Below are 26,796 nucleotides of genomic sequence, written 5' to 3' on the forward strand. Positions count from 1 at the left end.
CTGTCGTTTCAAGTAGCATCACAGCAGAAATAAATAAATCAAAAAAGCCCTATCCTGCAGTGTTTATACACAGAGAAACCAATCCTGAATCTCGTGGGATCCATTTCAGTGGTTCTTTCACAACTTTTAGGAAAATCTGTCAACCAGTTTTTGTTTAGTCATGCAAACAGACGATGTAACCACGGTGAAGATATCATCTCCTCGGTGATTGGTGATTAAAAACCTAATCCTGAGTTTAAATATATTAAATATACTGTAGACTTCTACTTTGACTCATATGTCATGTATCTGGTTAAGGATGTTGCCATCGATTCTGCCTCTTTTTTGGTGTTGGGATTTTGCCCACCCTTCATTCAACCAATCTTTTGTTTTTGAGCCTAATGTGTTACGTGACAGATACCTCCACAAATACAGACTGGTGTCTGTGGTTTTGCTGTTGCAGCCTCACCAGATGCGTGACAATAAGTGAGGAAATGACATTCAGTTTGCGTGCAGGCAACAAATACATCATGTGAAAAACAAGGCAGCAAGTCACACACAGATGCTGAGCCATGTCTTTGACTGGGCTTATCTCACACCTAGTAGGACATCTAATTAATATAATGTGTGTAGGTGCAAGTCAGCTCGGCAATTCTAGATTTAAGAACGTTTATCGATTTTACAGCAACAGTTTGTGTTTCTGGAGTAAATTTGCCCCTTCAAGCGTCTGTGACGTAAAATAGGATACAACTTAATGATGCCCTTTTTGTGAATAAACCTCATTTACGAGATCGGGAAACAGGCAATGGAAATTCAAACATAAAACAGAAGCTCTTTAGTAGTTGCTCCCCAACATATTTACACACAGTTACTAATACACACACATGCGTAAGCGCTCACCTCACCACAAACAGTATAAACACATGGGATCAAATGCATGCAGCAGCGGAGACACATGCAATAAATTCACAAGAAATGAACTCAGTCAATACACAACCACCACACATGCACACATGCGCACGCACACACACACACATACACACACACGCACACACACTCAAACTAACCAATAACATTAAAAAAGTAGAGACAATGCTGCAAGTCTCCATCAGGGTTGAGTCAGTGACACACAGGGCTATAATTCCCTGCATTTCCGAGAGGCTTTCCAAGCCATACTGACGTCTCTGCGACTGGAGCAAGGAGAGTAATGGCCAGTGTTTACCACCACAAAGTTCACCATCACTATAGAACTGGCTCTATAAGTAGCACAGAGTAACTGAGCAGACAAGGCAGCTTCAGTCCTTCTCAATTCCATTGGGACAAATGGGGAGAATTGGGGGGGGGGTGGTAGAACAAGAGGCAGATAAAAAAGAAAGAGATGGAGAGGGCACTGTCTTAGAACAACTCCACTTATGCTGACATGACATTATTTTGCTCCCCCACCTCCCCAACCCTAGTAGACGCTGGTGCCAAACTGCCGGGTCGCGGTGGCGAGGGCCCATGTGGTGTTTGTCTGCGTGCCTCCGTCTGTGCGTAGCTGTGTGTTTGGAATGAGAATGTAGAGCCAGGGCATACCTTTGGGCCATTAGTTAAGTCCTTGTCTGCCTCAGCAGAGCACAGCATTAATTGGACACAGTAGCCGCGAGATCGCAGCAGCCCAACCAATTTGTAAAATGAGTAAATTGCCTGTCTTGTCATTCCTGGGCTCAGGTTTTCTGCGGGAGCTGAGTTTATAAGGGTAAAGGGAAGGGATAATGTCTAGCATATGATCTGGTATAGGCCCTCACATTAGTGATGAAAAGAAAACACAATTACTAACACTTCCACATTACTATATGTGATCTAGAGCCAGAAACATGTTGTTCTGATATGATTCATAGCAGTTTATATTCTACAGGGAAAATGTTTGTCCTCTGATTTTTCATACCAACTTTAATTTAACAACTACAGCTATATATAATATAGTAAGTTCTCTTGTGGCAGTATTTGATTCACATTTAAAAAACTATGCGTCGTAGATTAAAGTTCAAGTTTTAGTTGAACTGTAGAGAAAATGTCACATAATGTGTGTGCAGTGGCTCCCTTGGGTCATATGAGACAAATGTCACGTGTGAATCTGTACTCTTATCTGATCTTAATCCGTGCCCGTGGATTTAACTGGCTCGTCAAATCATCGTTGTTAATGACCTCAAATGTACTTTGTGATTAAAACTTGTGATATGGATAGTTTTCAATTTTAATTGTTTTTACCATTCTAAATTCAAAGTGCATTTACACAAGATATACTTCATCAAGACTACTCTGTACCTGAAACCAGCTGAACATTTCAATCAATCAAGTTCATGCCATCAGACCATGACATGAGAGCAAACACAGATGCCCAGCCCTTCAAGCAGTCTTTGTGTAAACCTCCGAACAGACTCCTTTGCCAGTGAAACAACACCTCCTTCACTGAAGGTAACAATCATACAAACGTGCAATCATATTTATAATCTTTATATTCATGTAAACTACATGCGACCACTAGCAACAAATCAGAGTTGAAAAAAAACCTGGTCCTTACTTTTGATATTCCTAATTTCAGACGATGCATTCAGGGACCGATAAACTGTGGGAACAATTTATGAATGCTCGACCATGTCTTATGTAACAGCCACACAGAGTTGTAAAGTCAGCTGACTTTATTTCAATCCATACATGTAGGTCATGGGTCAAAAAATGTGGACATTTCTGGCTTGTAAATGCTTTTCATTAATCAATTGATCAAGACCAAAAATCAAAGACAAAATTCCTTTATAAAAATACTGATTCTGTTTTAAATAAAGAAGAGGCATATATACATTTACACACTACTTGTAATGTTTCCAAAAGATGATCCACATGGGAAAATATTTCTATATGAGTGGAATGACATATTTCATATAGTCATATATGTTCACATGTGGATTTTCTCACGTGGCTTCCACCGCACAATCCTGTACAAACTCTGTTCCCATGGTCCCTGAGAGCAGTGAAGAAGCCACAACACTGGTTGATGGAATTTGATGTTTCCTCTGTCCAAAAACCACAAAGTGTTTAAACTGTACCCGAGTGAGCTCTGTACACATTTCTATAAACTATGTATACTTTCAAAATGTCTGGCTGCAATGTTGAAATAGCCCTGCTTTACACTCTAAACAATGGCTAAAATAAAAAAGCGGTGTCCACATTAAACCGAACTTTCCATCATAAAAGCCTTTGTTTTCCACGACTCCTGCGGCGAGCCTGGCTGCATGGAGATGTAGGAGTGCATTGGTATCAACTGGCATGGAAGCATCACTGCTTTCTTCTTCTGTCCATCGGTCTGTGCATCCCTGCTTCCTCCCTGCCCATCCCACACACTCTCATCAGGCATTCGGAGCAGCACAAGGGCCTCCCACACATCCGCATTTCCCTACACAGAGGAATTCTCCTCCCTTCGTCTCTCTTCCCTCCTCAGTGGACCGGCTGCGGTCATCGCTAGTGTGTGTGTTCCTGATTCTCTTCCTCTGTGGCCGGGAAAGCTTCTTGGAGCCCTGCCTGGACATTTGTGATTCATCAGTGTGTTTGGTTGCTGCCTTTGTTCTTAATGGCGCTGGTGGACAGGGTCCAGTAAAACGCTGATGACGTACCACTGGGCTCTGGACGGCTACTAACCCCCTCATTCCACAATCCACACCACCTCCCTCTAAAACTTCCCTGGACCTCTGATTACTTCTTTTTTGCTCTCCTCACATGCCACACCCTCCCACCCGCACAAACAAACAAACACTCACAATCCCACATATCCGCTAACAAAAACTCTCACTGGGACCATGCAAAAAGAAGGAACTATTTTATTTCGCATTTCACAAGAACAAATTACAGTCTCATTTCCCTTCAGCTGGATTAGTAAATCTCTCTCCTCATTCCCTTGTGGCGCCTCCTCCCCTCTTCTCCTCCGTCATCACCACTTCTGGTTTTGTGTGATTTTCCTTCATTACTTCTTCAGTTAGTAAATAAATCCTTGAGTATTTGGAGTCCATATGGAGCCCAAAAGGCACCTTGGGAGCTGTGTTTCTGCACGTGTTTGTGTTCTTTACGGTGGAGGGTCGTTTGTCCATTTGATGGCGATTGCATCAACACAGGCGTGCACGTGTGGCATAGTCCAGCATTTGGTTTCAGCGGCATGCAGGGTAGCTGACAGAAATGTAGCAGAGGTCCCCGTCATTCATCAGAAGTCTGCAGCTCATGATGAAGCAGTAAAAGAGGGAGGAGGAGGAGGAGGAGGAGGAGGAGGTGCAGCACCAAGCTGGCTCAGATAACCCAGTTTTGTTGATGAGATTAATAACCGATGGAAAACAAAACAGTGAATGAAAATCTGCTCCATCTGTCAGCAGCAAATAAAAACACAGCTCCGAGTACAATTGTAATAACAGTAATAAAGCAGAAGGCACTGTGATTGGTGTAATTGCTTGGCAGTTTATTCTTAGCACGAAATAAAAAGATTTGTGTTTGCCAGTGAGAAAACCTTTAATCTGTAAACATTAAGGTTGTAAATGGACTACAAGCTAAATAACACACCAGCTAGCAGTATTGAAGAAAAAAAAAAACTTTCCTGGCAATAATAACAACAAAATTGTAAGTTTACAGTATGTACAACTGATAACATACAGATTACATCAACAAGAAGGTCGTCAATTGTTTGAGACTAAAGTTGCTTTTGTTTAATCTTTACTGACATTAATAACTGTAAAGGTTGTTTGTGGGAGGTATATAAGACATGAGATATGTTATCTACAGTTGGTTCCAACATTTTATTTGTCGTCCATGGATAATGTTGCCATCATAATAATGTTGTGCTGATGATATGTTTTCATATGACATGCATTATTTGCCCAGTAAATACAGTCATAGAATAAAATACCACAAATTTCCATTTGTGGTGGCTTTTCCTGTCACGGCAAATTAAGTTAAGAATTGACAAAACACTTCCTTTTCCATAACGACTTGCTGTGGAACAAAGTATTTAGTGGACTGAGGTCTTAGGGGCCTCCTTCTTTTCCTCACTCTCTGCCACCCCATGCAGGTCTCTGTTTAAAGACGGAAACCGGAGGACCCCTGGATCACGTAACTCACTTCAAACCCATGTGGGTCGAGCTATGCGACAAGGAAATTGATTTTTCAATGTTGCTTTTCTTTCAGAATGGGTTGTATTACTAGCATTACGTGGCAGATTGTCAGCTCTTTTATTATATTTGTTCCTTACAAAATAACTTTCTTCCAACAAAATGTCATAACTATGGTTTGGTGAAATAGTACTCAGCATTTAACAAGTGATGTACTGGCGTTGAGTGTGAGAAAACATTTCTCTTTGCATAAAATATTATTTTTAGTGTGACTTGTCAGACGTTTATGAATGGAAATTATGCAGCCTTTATCTCGCTTTGCATGAATGTAATAGTCAGTCATCTTCAGATTACCACCGCTGTATCCGCCGCACAGAGCAGGACTTGAAACCAGGTCCGCCGTGTTGTGAGGCGGCAGCGCTAACCACTGCGCCACCTTGGCGCCCACATGAATGTAATAAGATTAGTAAATTATAGACAAATCTGAAAAGGTCCATAAATGTGTAAATATCCGCAAACATGTACATACATCTGTTTATATGTAACTTATTTTGAAAAGTTTGATCCAAAATGTGAATTTCGATCTGCTAATGCTCACCTACAATCTGACAGTATCCTGGACATGCTCCATTTAGTGGATGTTAGTACTTAACAAATGATAGGCTCTTTGACTTTCAGAGTTATACTATGCAGTAATTGCAGATCATGGTTAGTCAGACCATTGCACAGTTTAATACTCTACTTTAACTTTTGCGCTTGTGTTTTTGTCATTGGAAAGACAATAAAAAAGACCCCATGTTTGTATAATAAGCTGGGGTTAAAGTGGGATTTGGCAAGAGGGGATCCCTGAATTCCAGAGTAGCGGCAGGAGCCAGACTGGATCCAGAGAAAATATATAATTGAATGAATGAATATTTTATTACCTACTTAAATGTTTACGATCTCTTTCCCTCATGTCCGACACAATGACATTATAATGACAGACTGATGCTGGAGCTGACCGCTCTCACTGATAGCAGCACTGAATGTATGTTGAGAATTCCTCTGCAGATCAAGTAGACTTCAAGATGTATAAAAATAAACAACATGAAATCTAACATAGTCTGTACTTGCAAAATGATCATCAATAGTGGTTTTTCCATACAATTAAAGTCAAGTGCAGTTCAACTATGTGACAATTTCTATTCTCTTAGTGTTAAATAATTCTATTTACTGCTCTGCCCAAACATCAGGTATAGTTATAATCCATCAGTAAAAATCATTCCTGATTATTCCTCCAATTTAATCTGATCTGACAGTAAACCGACGGCATGGTGACCCAATGGTTACAGTTATCAGCTCATATCAAAAGGGTTTCGGGTTTGACTCCCTTCTTTTTGTATGGTCTGCTTGGGTTCTCTCTGAGTTTTCTGGTTTCCCCCAACCACCACCAAAAACATGTAATTTAGGTGAATTGACAACTTCAAATTGTCAATATTATAAGTGTGTGTACGTCTGTGGTTGTTTGTCTCTCAGGTAACCCCGTGATGCACTGGTGCAAGAGTTCAGGGTGAACCCCGCCTTTCACCCATAGCCTGCTGGGATGGGCTCCACTGTAGAGGCTGTAGACGAGACGGCTGGATGGACAGTAAACCCCATCAAGTTGTCAAAACGTCTCGTAGCCTCAATAAAAGCGATCCAGACACGTAACTCATACAGCATTAGCTATAAATATTTGAATGCATCTGTCTGTCCATCTCACACACGCTGCAAGCATCAAACTTCAGCACGAATAAATTAATAAACAGTTATTGATGTTTGTACCTACTCTTTAAATGTCTCCATCATGATTTTAGGTGTGGCAAAGTCCTGGAGAGTTTTAGAGAGGGGCAATGAGGTCACTTTTTCAGTTGATTGTTCAGTCCTGGAGGATTTTGTTTCATATAATTTACTCCGACTATTAGTCAGCATGCTAACGTCAGTTAGCAACACTCAAACTTCTTGCTCTGGCAAACATCGTCTGAACTTTAAAAGGTCTGAGTGACACTTAGTATTGCTCCAACATGAAGTTCGGAGGGTTAAACACACTTCTCACAACTAGAAAGAGACGACTGAAAGTAAACATGCACGACAACAGACCGCACAGCCTCTTATTGGAAGAAAAGCTTCATCTCCATGCCCACCCGACCACTGGGTTAACGGCTGTGGGCCTGTGGGGGACTCTGCTGCCTGCATTGTTGAGTGAGTTTCTCAATGGAACCCACTGCACAGGTTGCTTGAAAGGCTTGCTAAATGTGAAAGGGCCAATCAGATTTATTTATTTATATATTTGTAAATTTATTTATTTATAAAACGTGACAGAACAACCAATTTAAACCTAAGTTTCAAACATTACTTTGTTATAAATTGACAGTATACTGTATATAATATACTGTTTGGTCCACTTATTTCAGGTCACGGGGGTTGCTGGAGCCTATCCCAGCTGACTTGCCGGCGAGAGTGGTGGACACACCGAGCACGACCCCAGAGCACTGTAGAGATAAAGTATATAATATAATAATATTATGATCATTATATAATATAGATAGATACTTGCGGTTAATGCGCTCCAGGAACCACACGCGGATTCCGCGATATAGCGACAAATTATTTACAATGCACCCTCGGTCTTTGCGGTTCATTTCTTTCCAGGAACCACACGCGACTGAGGAATCCACGATCAAAAATCCGCGATGAGGTGAATTCGCGGGTGTTGATGCACGAATGCGCAATGGCGCACTGTAGATGAATAGATAGATTATATAAAAAATATACACTTTTATCAGACTATCACAACACTTATAACCATCCCATGTAGCCTGCTTAAATGCAAAGTTATGGTTGCCAATCTACAGTTGGACAATCCTCATTCAAAACATATTGTAATTGCTGTTTATCTTTCTGTGGGAGTTAAGGTTCAAACATCCATTGGTGAAGCCCTGAGCATGTCATCCTGTCCTATGAGAAGCCTCTGGCAGGAACACACTCATCCCTGCCGTCGGCAAAGACACACCTTTGTCTCATAATTGAATGCAAGACAATAGTCGGGGGTTATTATCTAAATAGCGGAAAAGTCCCCCAGTCATAATTGTCCTTTGCAAATAGAGCAGGGAATTTTTTTTCCTCTCTGTCAAACAAAAGCGTCCCATCGCTCAGGTTTACCAATTATCAAATCAAACATAGCACATAAAATGGTCGTCTTTGTCAGAGGGCTAAGTGTGTGGGAGAACAACAGAAGATTGTTCACGTTCATGTCACTGCAGGGAGAAGGAGCCATGATCACAAGATGAGTCATGCACTGTTTATGGGTCTGCTTTCTTTATGTCGTTCAGTCGGCATAAAGATCCACCGATTTTTGAAAAACATTCCACAGAGAAAACATTAATAATCATCATTTATTATTAATTTTTTTTTTTTTTAAATTTTGAATAATACAAAAAATATTTTTGGGGATTTTTGGTTTTTTTTTAAAAATCACTCAAAACTGAGTACAAACCAAAACAGTTTCATCCGTCTATCTTCTGAATTCCTTATGGGTGTTTAATCACTGCTCACACAGGAAGCTGTATTTTCCATCTGACTAAATCAGAGGGGCTCGTATTGTTAGAGTGAGTATAAAAATAAATGTAAAAAAAAAAAAAAAGATAAAAGAGGAGTGCAAATGAGGCACCCAGTGATGACCCCTCTGAACTGTGCAATGTGGAAAAGCTCTGGGAGGGAGGAAGAAAAATCTCCGACATACTGTAAATCTAGTTTAAGGGGCCCCTCTCTCCCTCTCTCTCTCTCCCTCTCTCCCTCTCTCTCTCTCTCTCTCCCTCCCTCCATTCAGGACCCTGTCCTGGCAGTTGTGGAAAATGTCAGCCTGTAGACTGGCAGAGGATGAAGGGCTGTGGACGGAGGAGGAGTGGGGCGGGGGGCCGGTGGAGACAGGGGCAGCAATGCGACATTTCTGAGGTTTTCAGACACCATATTTGTCTGACATTTCTATGCATTTCAAACAAGTTCAGTCACAGTTCATGAAGCCAAGCGCCTTCTTTTACCGGTCTGCCCTAACAAGCTGGTGCTTTATCTACAGGCAGGAAGAGGGAGGGTGAACACCTTCAGATTGTTCCGGCTCATCAGAGATGTGAAAATGAGATCTCAGTTATAATGTGAAAGCTCCTCTTTCTTTAAAAATGTACTGTAGTAATCAATATGTCTAGCATTTAAAAAAATCTAATTACTTTGTAATCTTATGTTGATCCCTTTAGCTTTGTTAATCTCATTTTTTTGGCATTCTCCACATTTCCAGCATCAGCAGACAGTCTTTTAGGTCCTGATGGGCCTCCTGCAGGAGAATAGTACTGCAGCACTACACAGCAAACATACACAGCCACTACACACACACACACACACACACACACACACACACACACACACACACACACACACATACGTGCTGCTAAATTATGGCGCGTCTGCTCTGTATATCTTTATAGTTAACGCGTTTTTACAATCTTTATATATATATTTATGATCTCATTGTACATACATGTTTATACTGTACATGTGTGTTTATTGTGTATTTTAGTGTTAGTATTGGCTTTGTGTATTTGAGTCTTGTTTTTGCTTTTTTTGCACTCTGAAGTTCCATTTTATGCACCAATCCTGTCATTGTAACACTACTGCTCTAGGTGCCTTCAACTGAATCCAAATGAATTCAACTGAATGGGGGGGACACGGTGGTGGAGTGGGTCGCGCTGTCGCCACACAGCAAGGCAGTTCCCAGTTCCCAGGCAGGTCCCGCTCAGTGTGGAATTCGCATATTCTCCCCATGTCTGCGTGGGTTCTCTCCGGGTTCTCCGCCCCTCCCACCTCCAAAAACAAGCGCTTCATGTGAATTGGCCAGTCTGAGGTGTGAGTGTGTTTGCATGTGGCTCCGTGGTGCACTGGTATCACGCCAGGAGTGTACCCTGCCTCAGGACCCCAGTCAGCTGGGATAGGCTCCAGCATCCATGCGACAGCGGATGTAGCGGGTAGTGAAGATGAATGAATGAATGAATGAATGAATGAATGAATGAATGAATGAATGAATGCATGAATGAATGAATGAATGAATGAATGAATGAATGAATGAATGAATGAATGAATGAATGAATGGAACTGAATAGTAACCAAATGGTGGATCTTCTGGGATCTAAAGATCCAGATATTTCTTTATGAGGAAAGGAGAATACACACTGGATGATGTTCATCAGGGCACAAGAAACAAGTGGAGGAAACTAGTTTGTTATTGCTAATCTAATTTAGAAAAACATAAATTTTTATCTGATTGATTTATTATGATATGCATAATATGTACATAATACATGCACTCACACTTATAGATTTTTATAGATAGATAGACAAACAGACAGACAGATGGATAAGATGCATGGTGTAATGAAGCCTAGTCCCACTGATATTAGATTCTCACCCTCATTGATGCATTCTGCAGATTTATGCTTTTAATTAAAGCCGCACCATCAGCACAGGGTCAGTCCAGTCTGTGTCAATGTGGCGCTGTAGACCATGATCCATCAGGAGGGTTCTGTGGCCCCGGGAGGGGCAGACATCATGGGAGACACAAAAGGACCAGCTTTAGGCTAGAAGACAGGGAGAACCAGAGAGAAGAGTGAGTGGAGGGCACTGCCTGGGTTTACGACCAGAGCAGGCAGGAGCAGAGGTGGGTGGGGGAAGAGACATGGATCAGAGGCACTGACGCCTTCAGACAACAATGCACTGTTTCCTCTGTAATCCTGTGATTCATCAGGCTCAACGGAAGATACTTGATAGCAGATGATAATGAAACTTCAACCCCAGACAGTCTGGCTGCCGGGGCTTTTCCTCACCAGGCCGACCGCTGCTTAATGCACACTGTCTGACCGGACTCTTCGCCTTTCAATTGCAATCACTTACACAGCATGATTCTGCCCATCGATGAGCTCATCGGGTTACTCAGGAGGTCATTTTTAAATTGTCTGATATTACCTAATTTCAGCATTGAAGATGTTTTTGAATCAACAGTTTGCCACCTCATTCAGGATCAGGCTGAGTTTGAGTCCTTTCATTCGGTTGCAAAAATCATTGAAACCCATAAATACCAATATAAGTCCACTGTGAAAAGCAGATGCAAAGCAGCCAACTACTGTAAAACTGCACCTGTGAGAACATGTCTGCAGAAGACAACTGAGCAGACCATGACTGCAGCATCAGCCCAACAGGCATGCTAGAGGATCCAAAAATTTTACAGGTTTTAGTTTTCAAAGTTTGTTTTACCAGCTACGTTGGTTAGGGTTGTCACTTTATGTTTGGATCCAGGCAGACCTTCAAACACGACCAAATAATAATCAAAAATCCACTCTGCAATGATTCATTTCTCAGTATTTTTTAGTGCATTTACACAAATATCTTGCAGACCTCTTAAAAACACACTGTCAATGGGATTCAGTAATGATGAAATTAATGATGAAGGCACAAAACCATGCCCTGCAATTCCAAACCATCATGTGGAAGGATTTTAAAGTCAACCGCTTTAGGTGAAAACCTTATGTGCACCTTTGAGTAACTTTAGCTGCTTTATAGGGAGACAAACTTGGCTCTTACAGCTAAAATATATTAACATTGCCTGGAGCATAAATCATCTTTTAGAGTCACCTAAAGCAACGTGTTTCCATGTAACTTCTCAAATTAAAAAGTCTATAATGGCAAATATCAAAAGGTAGAACTGCTTAATATGGTTGATTTGTGTGGACAGATAGGAGGAGCTGGAATGTACAGTTTGCAAAATATACTTCAGACAACTGAACGTCTTCCAGACTCACCTTAAAGTTCATGTTTCCAAAAATACAGTAATTTATAACAAGTCCTGAATATCAAAGGGCACAAGTAGTTATGTTAATACAGTATGTGTAAAGATTAGTGAACTTAGTCTTCTATTACTATGGTGACTCCACACACATGTTGAATACAGTCTCCTTTCATTTTTATTTCTGAAGACAGATGACAAATACTAGGTTAAAAAAAAAAATCTATAATTAACAAGACCCAATAAAACACTTCTGGGCATAGCTTGCTCACTTTATTCCGTAGTATGACAAACGGGCATGTGACCAAGCGGTTCTGCAGACATTGATGTGTCATCACTGTTAGCTGATGTAGTTCTTCTTGTGGCTAACACCTGCGGTGGCAAACCGAGTTAGGCCAGCCTTCACGCTACGCTGTGAGCAAACCCCGTAAAGTTACTTTAATACTGAATAAACCTCGGCTAGATTATGGAAACAACAACAACCACAGGTAGTTAATACAGTAAGAAGGCTGGCTGCTGTTTAGTCATCAGTTCTTCAGCATCAGCAGGGGAAACGTGGAGGGCTCGCAGCGAGGGGTCGCCGCCCCCCGGCGATGTGTGTGGCAGAGTCAGTGGTGAGGGAGGCGTCCAGGTTTCACTACATTCTACACACGGGGGGATGTGAGGGGTTTCATGGCGAGAGAATGTTCCAGTACCATTAAAGTAATGCTCGGTAAAAAAAATGGGGGTGGGGGGGGGGGGGGCAGGAGCTTGGAAATATAAATCAGCTGTTGTTTTAGCTCCTTCAGGGAAAACCCATTGTTTTCCTCTGGTGCCTGCCTGCTGAGGGTTGGGCTGACACACACACACACACACACACACACACACACACACACGCACACGCACACGCAGGATGCAAACACATACGTCTGACAGTCTGTTATGAAATGCTTGTTTTGCATACAAATTGAAAAATTCAAAAATGAATATTGAAAAAAATTAATTTGAGTATTCGCATTTTCCAAAAGATACAAAAATGAAAGTTATTTTGGAGTTTTTTTTTCAGTTTATTAAATTTGTTTTTCATCCCATCATCCTCCTGAAGACGAGATGATTATAATCGTCCGGTCTTCAGACGTTTGTCTGAAATGCTTATTGCTGTTGTTGCCTACGGGTGAGAGGTGGGGTACACCCTGGACAAGTTGGCAATTCATCACAGGGCCACACAGGAAGACAGACACGCACTGACATTAATGCCTAGGGACAATTTTGGAGCAACGTATTCACCTAAGCTGCATGTTTGTGGAGGTGGGAGGAAGCCTGACAATCATAGAGGAACCACACAGACACGGAGAGAACATACAAACTCCACACACACTTTTTTTTATTTTACATTTATTTCTGTCTTTGAAAACAAGCCAAGGACAGTGTGTGGATTTTTGTCCTGTAGCACCTAAATTTATAGCAGACCCCATGGGGCCTAAGAGACAACTGCATTAAAGCAAGTGTAATTAATTTAAACAAGCCTTCGCCCCTAGACACGCTCATAACTTTTATCTGACATGGGAAAATTAATGCATGTACACGTAAAGTCAGCGTGTGTTTAATGACATGTTTAAACATGTTTCAGGAAATAATCAAAGACTTCATCACACAGCTAAGCATATTACATTTCAGTCAAAAGGTCGTAAAACTATTCTCAGCTTTGAAATGCATACTATGGAAGAAAATGTGCATGTGTGTGTGTGTGTGTTTCTCTATATCTGTGTATATGCCTGTGTGTGTATGGAGCAACAAATGAGACCTGATCTGCTCCATGGTTACATTTCTGATCATGTCTGACTTTGATCCTTTGACACAAACTGTCACATTGTGGGATTATCTCCTCTGAGAGCCGCCCCACTCTCACCACAATACTGCTGTAACATGGAGGGAGAAGAGAAGGGGCCCCAGCACCGATGTTTAAAGCGGAAAATAGTTTTCAACAATGTTAAGCTTCCTACAATCATCAGTGATTTCACAGATGCAAGCATTTTGGATGAGGTTCACAATAAACCCTTAATCTTGTGGGGATCCTGACATGGATTACCGATGCCACCGGATTTCACAAGCACATTAAATTGCTTAAACAAAGTCTGACACGTCAAGTACTGGCAGCCACTTTGGGTCACAGAAGATGCTTCAATTCGACTTGATTGCCAATTCGCCCTCTGTCACCCAGCATCCCATGTCAGGGATGTCCGGTGACAGAGGTTAAAACCGCGGCATGTGTACCCGATCTGCAGCCAAATCTCCTCTTCCTCTGGATACGACTGGAGCAGGAATCCCGCCAGGAGCTGCGGCTCGTCTTTACAGACTTCATTCCAGTCAGGACGGGAGAAGAGACCACCAATTATTTTTATTCTGGGTAATTTGGGTTTCTTGAGGTTAGAATAGAGGAGAGGATGGGGAGTTGGTTGGATTGACTAAATATAATCCATGGAAGCACATATTCTATATCACTATCAACATTTTCTGTAATTCTTTTGGCTTATTGTCTAACTACTGAAGTCTTATTTTATTTTTATTTTTTTCTTATTACTAATCGACAACTATGTCTGCCTTTTTAGCGAACTGACAGCCCTTAGAGCGTGTTCTGTAGTCTTCTTTATTCTTAGGAAAGACATTGAAGTGTCTAGAAAGAGCATTTCAGTTGTTCCAGACCTGTCCAGGGACAAACCAGGATGTCCCTGGGAGAGGCCAGACAAGCCTCGAGGCAAGGAGGGATGGCAGACGGAGGAAGGACTGAAAGGGTAGTGTGTTTACTGCTGGCTTTGCAGTTCGCCCATCAGTAAACAGGAAAAGGGCTGTTCTGTCAAGATGAAACATTCATTAAAGACGGTCCGGGGGATTTCCTGTATTGGTTAGCCAAATAGCAGAGGGAGACAACACTTAAGGCAGGGAGGGAAGGAATGAATGTGGCACTGCCAGTTGTTTACCAGCAACACCACCAGAACCGATGGTCCCCACCCCCGTCACTCCCTGACCCAGGCTGGGTGCCACAGCCAAGTTTCCAGCAGAGAGCTATGACCTCAAGCTGGCACTTTGTGCCTCATTCATTCATATATAAATGCAGTTAAGAAAACCTCGGTGGGAGAAGGGTACCAATGCTGACATATAATTTAATGAATTTTAAAAATCTGAAATGCTCACCATAAAATGTCAGGAGACTTCTCTGTAGACGTTATGTAAATGACCCCGCGCTCATAAATACTGACAGTTGATGCATGACATAATGGGTACAGTGGTGCTTTTATTTTCCGTACCCACTTTAAGGGGGCTGACCAAGGAGAACCAACTACTACATTTAAATGTACTATCTTTGCATTTAAATGTATTGAAAATGAATTTGGAAGGTTATAATTATATGCATACATTACCCAATGTAGGCCACTATTAACCACCCCACGCATTTTGAACAGGCTCGATAAATGCATTCAAACCAAAGATTTTAGGAAGTATTGTATGTGCACCCATCTTTCTGTAATCTTTTGGTCGCTATTAGTTATTATTAGCTTCCGCATCTGCAAAACTGTTGATTGTACACAAGGTGTTTGATCTTTGAATCGTGAAACCAGATACAACAAACCTTGTCAGCAGTTAAAATGTAGATTTCGCATATAGCTGAAAAATATTCTTACTAATGTAATCAGGAGAAGAGACGCCCTCCTAAAATTTGTCTTTGTGAAATTTAAAAAATGCTAAAGTGACAGGTAAAACATTTTCTATTATGCTCCTTTAATATTTTTTTTGTTTAAATAGTAGCACAAACTAAAAGACACGACAAAATCAAATGAAAATGAAAGCAAACAGAAATGTTTCAGGTGATTTCACTTCATCAGTGGTTGGCGTTCCCCCACCAGCAGTGATTACAACAGAAAACTGGCACGACCTTCAGCTGATGTCATCCGACGGGACAGCGGCCAACTGTTCACTCAGAGCTGCCTGAAGTTGCTGTTGAGATTACGGAGGATGTTCATGCTGTGGTACTTCCTCACGCAACCGAACCCACAGGTTTTCAGTGACGTCCAGGTTGGGGCTAATCACTTGCCAAAACACACATTTAGATTTTCCTCCGGGTCCAATACCTCAACCCTAGTCGTGCTGGTCCAGCTGTGTCATTCTTGTAGATGTAATTTTCTCCCAAATATATTGGATAAAGGAATTGTGGCTACTTCTCTGAAAACTTGTCACAAAAATCAGTCCAGCTTAACCAAACCTCAAATATTAATGGGAATGACATTAATTAGAAAACCTGCTCACAAAATGGGGAATGGTAAAATTGTAATTCCATTAAGATTATAAATTCCTAAGTGGGAACAGAGCGGAGAACAAATTGAAATCTCTGATTTTATACCAAGTACAATTGGAACATACAGAAGCTGACGGTGGCTATGCAATCTTAAATTATGTACAACCAAAAAAAACCCCGTAAAACTATTATAATTATTTTCTCTTTCCAAGCTGCACAAGTCATTCAGAGAAATTGCAGATAAGACGAAGCACACACGTTTTAACAGCTCTGACTTCAGACTTTGCGGCAACATTATGCGCTGGGATGCAGAGTCGTGATATAAATGGTGTGTTCATGCACACGAGTATGTCTGTGCACGTTTCTGAGCTTGATGCATGCAGTGATGAACATGTCTGAGGGTAGACGCTCCCCTTATCAGGTCTGAGGGCTCTGGAGATAAAGCCTCCCTCGATAGAAGTGTTACTGAGCTTCTACAGACTGACAACAGCAGCCAGCATCCGGCCTCATCTACCCTCCACTTACTCCTTCTTTGTGGTCCTTCCTCTACCCTACCCTCCCCAGCATAGGACACCCACTCTACTCCACTATCACTTCCACCTTTAACATCTAGTTTATCTCTAGTTTATATTCTACCTCCGTTCCATTCACCTCTATTTACCACTGTGCTCTCTATGACTACATTTTACCCTTGGTGAGAGTCTGACACCATGTCTATCCTGGATTCCAGTGGCTTAATAAAACCCAGGCATGAGGGATTTATTCATACGTCTGTATTTTGCTATATGACAACTTATAATCACGATATTGAGCCAATTGCACGACATTTCCTCTTTTCCATTCTCTTCTCCATTTCATCATTCACCGCCACCTTCAAATTAGCACATAAGCTCCAGACATGACAGATGTGGTGATATAAGTGGGAACAATACCAAAGTAAGGATTTGCATGTATGTCATATGAAGAAAGAAGAAGATCTCTTGGTGGGAAGACCATATCCTGGAAGTTCATTTCAGGCACAGAATTCATTGCCTACTGAAACAGCTGCTGCGGTTTCTCAACCAAAAGAATGATGAAATTGAAGCAGCAGAGAGAGAGAGATAGACAGAGAGAGAGTGAGAGAGGCCTCATCTCATCAGAGCAGGGCAGCAAGGCCTGACATCTGCAACAATGCCAAGTAGAGATGATAGGCCGCAGTAAAACCAGTCTGAAGCATCTAATTTAGGAGTCCTGGATGGCTTGCAAAAAAATGGAGGGGGGAAAAGAGAATAGCTCTACATCCCAACATGGAAACTGTCTGGAGAGAGTCGGAGCCAGTTAAAACAAACATGAAAATAATTGACATTGCCTCACTGTTACTCAGCTATGATTTGTGTATGTGTTGTGACTGTGAAAGTGTTTGAGTGGCACCGTGGCTGGCTGTTCCTGACGCTGCAGCGTCTGCTGAGTCGGTACTGTTGGGACTCCTCCAGACTCCTTGTCCACGAGTCTTTCACCCACCGAGCCAATTAAGCTGAGCCCCGTTTGAGGAATGGGCGGATGTCTCCCCAACCCTGTGTGATGCTTCCTACTTCCTGTTTTTGCTCTCTCACTTCCCTCCATTCCTCTAGGAAAAGGGACATCTGGGGAACACATTCAAAGTAATTCTGCTGCCACCAACTAAAACACAGTAAGTACAAACACACACCAGAGGCACAAGAAACTGTTTCTTCTCTCTTACGTTCGCATGCAAGCACTCTGCAGATGATATCTCTTTTTCTTCTTTTCATTCACAGTAGGGTCAAAAGCTATTATCCAAGTAACTTGTGACACGTGGTTCCGTCTGACGAAGGAGTGATGGGAATGCAGCTTTGGCAGGAAAGTGACAGGATGGGTCAAAGCGTGTGGAGCAGAGTCCCTGGGGTCCCACAGAGGTGAGGATGGGGTTCCTAAAAAGAGTACCGTAAGGGACGGGTCAGTTCCCAAAGGGCATGAGTGCACAAACTACAAGTAAAGCTTCAACCAGTCCTTGTTAGCATGTGAAAGAGATGGAACATTGGGGACAGTAAAAGATTTCAGCGTACATATGGAGCCTCTATTAGTTGAAATGACGCATCAGAATCAATTAGGCTCAAGGCGTCCCGTATACCAGAGTGATATTTTACAACCCTCCAAGGATTTAGCATTCTTACTGAATTAACTTGAGTTGGGCTCATCCAAGTATTTGCGAGACCTTTCCATTTTTTTTTTTTTATTTCCCAAAACCTGCAAACGTTTCTACAAAGAATGGTTGAGCTTCTAGCAGTCACTACTGTTTTCCACATAAAGATGAAATTCAGAAACACTTTTAGGTTCCAAAGTCAAACAATGTCACTTGTAAATTTGTCTTCTTCAACTACAGTAGCATCTACCCTCCATCTTTTTTTCCAGACATAGTTCTTTAAATATAAATCAATTTATAAGTTCATTAAGTTCTAATTACATAGAAAAACCTTGATTAAATCCACACTCAATTTTACTCTGACTGAAAGGATGGATTACTAAATTATTCTGTCCATATTTTTGGCCCAGAGACCACGAGCAAGTTGATCTGTTCTTGTTGGAATACTTAACATAAAAATACTTAATGCTAGTACAGTGCTCCCTCGCGCATCAACGTTCGCGACTTCAACTCACCGCAGATTTTTGGTAGACAGTCACGTGACACCGTACACGCATTCTATTGGCTGACAGCATCCAGATGTGCGCTATGTTCCGTGAGTCTCGGACTTTCGTGAGACACAAAAGTGCTTTAAACAGTCGATTAGAGTGTAGGTAAAGGTCATAAAGATAATGTAGAAGGGGGTTTAATATCAGTATGGGGAGGGTTCTTAAAGGTTTTGTCAGGATTTGCAGTTATTCCTTCTCTCTCTCTCCTCTTCGTTGTCACACCTGGGTCCCACCTACCTGGACGTGGCCACTCCTGGCAGCAGAGCAGCACAGTTTGTTGCTCTATCGCGGAATTCGTTAGTAGCGTGTGGCTCCTGTAACGTATTAACCGCAAGGAATGAGGGCGCACTGTATTTAGTTTTTCATATGTTTGTATGACTGCACCTGACAAAAATTCAAAATGGCTCACACAACGTCGAGTTTGTGTTTGAGGTAAGAAAAAATAAAAAAGCTTCTCCCAAAAGTTTCCCCAAAGCTCTGAGATGCTTTTGAGAAACTGCGCCCTGATGTCTGAGGCTTTATGAAAAAACATAAATGTGTTCTTCATGTATCGATCGTACCTTCCTTTAAACAAAGATAACACAAATATTTAAGCTTTTACAAATACTAGGTGCTCCAAATTTCCCTCTCCAAAGCTGAAGCAGTATTCCCACACACACACCCTAACACTCCCTTGTTTGTAATGTCCCATAAAAACATTACAAATCGGCTCCCATACCAATATACCAATATAAAGGTTTTACACGACTGAATACAAACCTCCCCTTCTGTACTTTAATTATAATAGTACAATTATGTGACTTGAGCACGGACGTGGCGCCAATACCACTGCGTTAGAAAAACATCACCTCAGCCTTTTAGCATCCAGCAGATAGCACAGCGCCTAGATAGTTGAAAATAGACATAGGAGACACATTCCTTCCTTCTGTTTTGAATATGATAAATGAGAGTCGAATTGCTCTTTGCTGCTGGAGAGCTCTGACCTGGTTCTCTATTTACTCTCAGTGTATCTAATCACCGTTCTACGAGCCTGGTGTCTGAGGAGTATCTCCGAACAACAGGCTGGTTGACCACTGGCTCCACGCATCACATGGAGACAGATTAGATTTTTACATACACCCGTGTCTCTGCCAAAGCTTATTGGCCACAGTATCATGCTTCTCTACTTCCTAAGTCTAGATATGACAAATATTTTCTCCTCATAGTTCCTTCTGAATGAGACAGAGTTCTGGCAAAAGTTCAACATGACTTTCTCCAGTGTTGTGTCCCCTAATGAGAGCCAGCAGCACCAGTGATTCATGGCTTTTTAACCCGACTGTGAAACAATCGAAAGCAGAATCGTTCAGGAACTGGAGTAAGTTGTGTGAGGATGTTAACAGGCTGCTGTAAATGTCATCAGAGTAATATAAAGTGGAATGTGGGTCAATGAGATGATGGCCTTCATGCCCCCCCCCCCCCCGTCACTCCCAGACTAGCCATGCAGAGCAGCCTTCATTAGATCACTGACTTCTGGTCACGAGTGCTGGTTAATGAGTCACAGCGTCAGTGTGTGTGTGTGTGTGTGTATAGGTGTGTGTGTGTGTGTGTGTGTGAGAGGGAGTGAGCGAAGGAGAGATTCATCCCTGCAGATCATGTCCAGCGGGCAGGTTCGTGTTTTGGAGTTGGAAAAACTTACAATCAGGGCCGTTAGCGCTTTAAAAACACAACACACATTACATTTGTTTCATTTAATTTGTGTTCAACTCAGATTGAATGGACAATCTTTTCATATAAATTAAAATTTACATCTAAAATTAATATATTAAAATAAAGGAAAGGAAAGGAAAGGAAAGAACTGCTTATAAGGTAAACTTGAAATGAGATGTTCTGTTTTAAAATTATGTTATCAAAATAATAGATTGCACAACACAAAGGCCCCAGAAAAAGGATACCTCCACATTTATATTGATTTTCTATTAATTTATTTTCACTGTGCCTTTTGTGTGGGTTCACAATAAGCGGGGATTTAACGATTAAGCAATATTTTTTTCACTTTTACTGTTTGCAGTTCAATTCTGCCAAAGAAAATGTATTTTTAAACGGTGTTTCAATGGTGTAATGGACGGCCTCAAGGAGCGCTCTAGCAGGAAGTGTATTAGTGAGACAGACAGGTGGAAGCCATGATGATTTTTACTGTCGTGTTGCAGGTACTGTTCAAAAAAATGTGGTAAATAAAAATTTATAAAATCTTTCTGTGTAAATATGTGCAGCTTATAAACAGGTGCGGCCGGTATATGCACAAAGTTGTTGTTTTTTTCTCTTAAAATTTAGTTGGTGTGGCTTATATTCAGGTGCACTCAATAAAAAAATAATGGATTCGATTTATATAGTGCTTTTCCACAACTACTAAGGGGAGCGGGATTCGAACCTTCAATCCTGCAATCAATAGATGACCTGTTCCATCACCTGAGCCACTGACTCCCTCAACAGTGTGGAAATTATGGTACTTAAATTAAAAAATAATAATCATTAATAAACCAAGAAAGCCCTGGGAGCTTAAATTTGTCACATCACACAAATGTTTTCAAATTGTTATACACAACAATAATTTAACTACTATCTCATCCGATGAATCCTCTTAACCATTCACCATGCAATTAAACCTTGGATTCAAACTTAAAATTTAGTCCTTAGAGTGCCAAACAAATGTCAGTCGTTCTGTTACATAATTCAAAATTAGAAAGTAGTTTCAAGTTTTTAATTAACTTTCCCTGTTTAAACCTCGATGTGCCCGTCTTTGACTAACAGCAACACATTTATTCCAGTTATATGGGGTGAAAGGCAATTTTGGAAACATATATGCTACTTCTGACGAGTGGCTACGCCCAAAAGCTCTGTTCATGTGAGGTGTGCATGATGTTCATGACAAGATAACCTTATACTCACAAAATTCATAGAGATTTGCTGTTTGCCCTTTGCCCCCACCCCCCCACCCCCTTTGAGGACAGCTCTGATGGAAAAGGAGATAATGTGAGATCTCAGGATGACAAGAAGCTGCTGACTTCTGGCCACCAAGACAAGCCCTGACTCGCTCCGTCTGCGAGTCCAACACACATTTGGTGTCATTTTCACCTTATAAATCTTTTTCTAATGCTCTTACTTTAACATATGACATTTTATTAGAAAATGGAAAAAAAAAAAAAACCTGAAGGATTAAATGGTGCTGAAACTGTGGAGCCATAAACACAAGCCATTATTTTTTGTGTGGACTTTAGAGAGGCAGAACTACACTTTGAATGAACAATGAAATATCATCACCCTATTTGCTGTACAAATGAAAAGTTACCAGTTGATGACCTGAAAAACTAAAAAAAAAAAAAAAGTAATAATAAGTCTGCCGAAGATGGCGTTCATGTTTTCAGCATTGCAGGATCTTCCTGCACACGCATCCTGAAGGTTGTAGCATCCAGCAGAATGGAGGTGTGTGTGTGTGTGTGTGGGGGGGGGGGGGGTCAGGCTGCAGAAGCCTGATAAGATCACTTCTGAGTCTGCTTTTCAATTTCCCTCTGGCAGGCTTCATCACCAACCAGTGAGTCAACTTACGGTGATAAACTGCCTTTCCAGAGTTTTATATGGAACAGTAGAGTCGTTGGTAAAAGTAAATAAATCAATAAATGTCACTCAGGAATCGACCAGTCGCTCTGTTCTCTTGGCATCTGTGTGAATGTTTGTGTCTCCTGGTGAGACAAGCGGCGCTTGGTGACTGGATTGGAGGCAGCAGTTGGTGCAGATTCTTCTTTTCCCTGGAGCAGAGTGTGTTGGGACTTGAGTGAGGCTGTGGATTCTTGATTTGGGGGGTGGGGGTGAAGGATCTACAAGCAAAAAAAGCAGGGACCCCTGGAGAAACAGTGGCTCCCTCTGTGAACAGAAAAGAGGGCAAAGGGGGAGACTCCTAATGCCCGCCACCCTTCAATGTCGACTTACTGCTCACTGTAACTCTAGCCCAGAGATAAGCATCACACCCCGGGCCTCTGGCATGCCCCACCTGCCCCTGCTGGCCCCCCTTCTTTGCTCCAGGGTCACCGAGGAGGGGGCAACACTTTCACATCAATGCAGACCTGTCTGGAGGCCTTACATAGCTCTGCTGGAGCCGATAACTGACTCGCACATTTACACCGACTTGTTTTTAATGCCTTGGTCAATTCTTCCTTTAAATAAAGTCCATGTTTGCCTGAGAAAACGGGAGGTCTGCTCGCTCATCGGAAGACAGCAGTTATCATTATCTACCATTATATGAAATGAGACGTATATGACGGTGCTGCTATATATTCTCTATTTTCTGTCCAGCGTTGACTCCTGATGAGAAAATTGGTGGAGTAATTGTGCTCATGTGGAGGGAAAGCTTCCTCTTGTGCTCACCAGGCTCTCACCAGCGTCAAGACAGTGGAGTTTTGCTGAAATTTGCTATCATGTGGGTCCAAGTCTAAATATTTTTTCTGAGCCATGCCTTCATTTTACATCGAAGTAGATCTTTTCTGAGAAAGCCACCATATCTAAAAATATATTGGGTGCATTAGTGTGGTCAGGAGAGCACTTGAGAGCTGAGTGGCACTCTGCTGAGCCGGGAGCGCGGCTCTGCCATTCCTGCTGCTCCTCGCAAATACATAAACCCTAAACTGAAAAACATTTTGGCTGACAGGCAAGCGCCCTGAGCGACTCAGCGGACCCTGTGGTTCGCCTGAATCCAAAGACAAGCCTGTAAACTGCCTCTGAGTCAACTCATAATGGACACAGCAAGTGTCAATAAGTGACCGTAATTCATCTCACTGGTTTTTTTCAAGATAACAAACACTCTATATTGAGACCATCATGCAAATGAGCTCAGATTCATGCATGTGTATAGTTGTGAAATCAGCTGATCATCCCTAAATAAAACATAAGCAGTTGAGAAAACACCTAAAGGTCCATTTAGGACACGGACCAAAGGAAATGCCTACAAAAAGGGTGTTGTTGGAGATACTTTTTTATGATTGGGCCCTGGGGTCCCTCCTCTAGCTGCCCGCTGGCTAACTTTACTAAAAGCACTTCCAAGAGCTAGCCACACTGGAGAAACGACTATGGTTTGTCATAGGAGGTCTCCACCCAGTGCACCAAATATTTATGCCGGACCCAACTTTATTTTTTTCAAATGTTTCTGGTTCCACTTGCAAATATGGCTTGACAGTGAAACAATGGATTTTCATCACACAGCAAAAAAACCCCCCCAAAAAACAAGAGTGTCACAACCACAGAGCACAGACTCTGTCAAGTGGTGAGAATGCTGTGAAATAAATGGTATCAGACAGGATCTTGGATGCCATACTTCAGGCCAAGGTTATAACTCCTTGCAACCCATTGCCAGTTGGTCTACACCAGCTGCTTGCAAGGTCAAGAGTGAATTTTAAAGGGTAACAAAAATATGAATTGGAAATCTCAGGAAAATAGTACGCACATCTATAGTTTCCGTCACAACTGTGCACACACTGCATGAAGATCATTTGATTTGATCGAAACCTCCAGGACAGCGGCTAAACCTTGAGGTGAGTCTGTTTGAACAAGTGATGTTTCCAGCTCAAGAATGAACTTTAAAGTTCAAGTGAATCCAAGGAAAATACTTCCAACAAAGTAAATATACCATGGAGCCGGTTTTATTAAAGAAAGTCGATTTTCATGAACTACCAAGAAATGTCAGACACATACATGTGAAATGACAGATGGCATTTGGCAGGTGAGCTGAGGCCTTTGGTCACTCAAAGCACACACACACACACACACACACACACACACACACACACACTGACACACACACTTTAGGTGGGACCAGCAGATTGTTTGCCTACAGCTGGTAATTGCTTTAGTTCCCTGCCATAAAGGTAATAAAGCGTTATCGCTAGTTAAATAAAACTGACCCATTACTGCCAAGGAGCACCGTAAATATTTCTCAATTATCAATAATCCAGCTGGGAGGCGTCCAATATGCGCCCATGTCCCTCAGTGACCCAACATCATAAAACTGAAGCTATAGCAACTAATAGCTGTTGGATAAGATAGTTCCACATTCCTTTCCTCTTAGAGATCCTCTTTAAGGAGGAGAAAACAGGGATAATTTGTCAAATTAAATATAATTTTGTGGTGAAAATGTTCATTCCGGGCTCACGCACACACCTTCACTCGGTGTCCTTAAGCTGACGGGACAGCCTCGGAGGGATATCGGGTTTCTGTTTGTTTTGGTTCCATTGTGTCATACATTTGTCGGCCGTGAAATTGCTCGGGAACAACACAGAGTGAGCTGGCTGAATAAATGCCATGCTGGTTTGAGCCCTCATATTTACACCACACCGTTGACTTGTAGTTAAATCCATAATCGAGGCTGTAAACAGGCTTGGCCACAAACTAACAAAGCCCTGACTCTGAATGCTGACTCCAAACTGCCAGCTCATCTAATGCAATCATAATGTTTTGGTTTTTTTCTCAAAAGGGTTCTGCTGTTGCTTAAAAAAAAAAACCTCCCTTCGTTATTGTTGGACGTGATGTGACCTTGCAGCTCTAGCCGGAAATAAACAGGTCTCTCTTTAATTTACGAAAAAAAATATCTGCTGAATTTATATTTGACATTTCCTCCATGGTAAAGTTTGTGGGGAACAACAACTGTATATTTGAAACAGTGGCCTTCTGCCAGCATATTTGAGATCTGTATAATTATCTTGTCAAAGATTGGATTGAAATTTTGTCCAGATATTTATAGTCCCTGGAGGAGGAATTATAATGACTTTGACTTTTTCTTGAGTGTCATAATCTTTTTCACTTTGTCTGCTACTTTGGTTTATGACCCATAACCTAGAAAACATTTATCCTCAGGTCTATATTGTGTTTAGAGCTATTTTAGTAACGTTACTATGCCGACAGCCTGTGAAATGAAATGAGTAATATGGCAAAAATGAAAAATGACAGCATGTTAGCATAGTCTTTTAAATTAGAATAATCTATAATAATATAAGTTATAATGCCAAGGTGACCATTTAGCTTCAGGCATGACAGTGCATACGTAATGCAGGCCTGTTACCATTAAAGTCTCTATACTGTCGCTCTCGATTCAAACTGATTTTTATTTCAGACACCATGTTATAATTTCCTATCCTCTGACCCTGAGATGATGTAAAGGTGTACTGTTTCTTTTAAACCAATAAAGACATAGATTACAAAAACAAAATTATGGCTTCAAAAAAATATTTAACTTTCCCTCCAGTTTGAATGACATATTAGCATTAGGTAAGTGCAAAAAAACATATTAATTGCCTTTAAATCCTTTTCATATGGTTCCCTAAACTTTTGGCATCCAGTTTGGTCGTCATCAAGGCAACTCCCATTTACTTAGTTAAAACAAACACCAGGCAATTATCAGTGACCCAATTCTGCTCTCCACACTGTTCTCAGCATAAAACACTGCAAATAGAATTTAGACAACACGCACCTCACCTTTAAAAACACATGTATAGGCTTTAATGTTAAAGCGGGCACACATGGTTATGCTTTGCTTTGTTGAGGTCCAGTACGGGCTTGCAGCAGCATAATTTTATTATTTTTTTCCAGTGGAGCACAGTTTAATTGCCACATGATTCATGCTTGTTCTGCATTACCAGGACTGTGTATTAAATGATTCATTAGCCAGGCCGAGCGAACATTCATTTCCAAAATCTCTCCTCGCCCTCTCGCCCCCCCGGGCGCTGACGTGTGGGTGTGATGTTTGCTTCTTCCTGTATGCCCACATGTGTCATATGAACAGACAAAGTAATGGTATGTGTATGTGTGTGTGTGTTTGTATGTGAATAAAATTGTTTATATGTTTGTCTACATGCCAGGAACCAATTGGC

Source organism: Antennarius striatus, chromosome 20 (genome assembly GCF_040054535.1).
Source record: "Antennarius striatus isolate MH-2024 chromosome 20, ASM4005453v1, whole genome shotgun sequence".
In the NCBI taxonomy this organism is placed as follows: Eukaryota; Metazoa; Chordata; class Actinopteri; order Lophiiformes; family Antennariidae; genus Antennarius; species Antennarius striatus.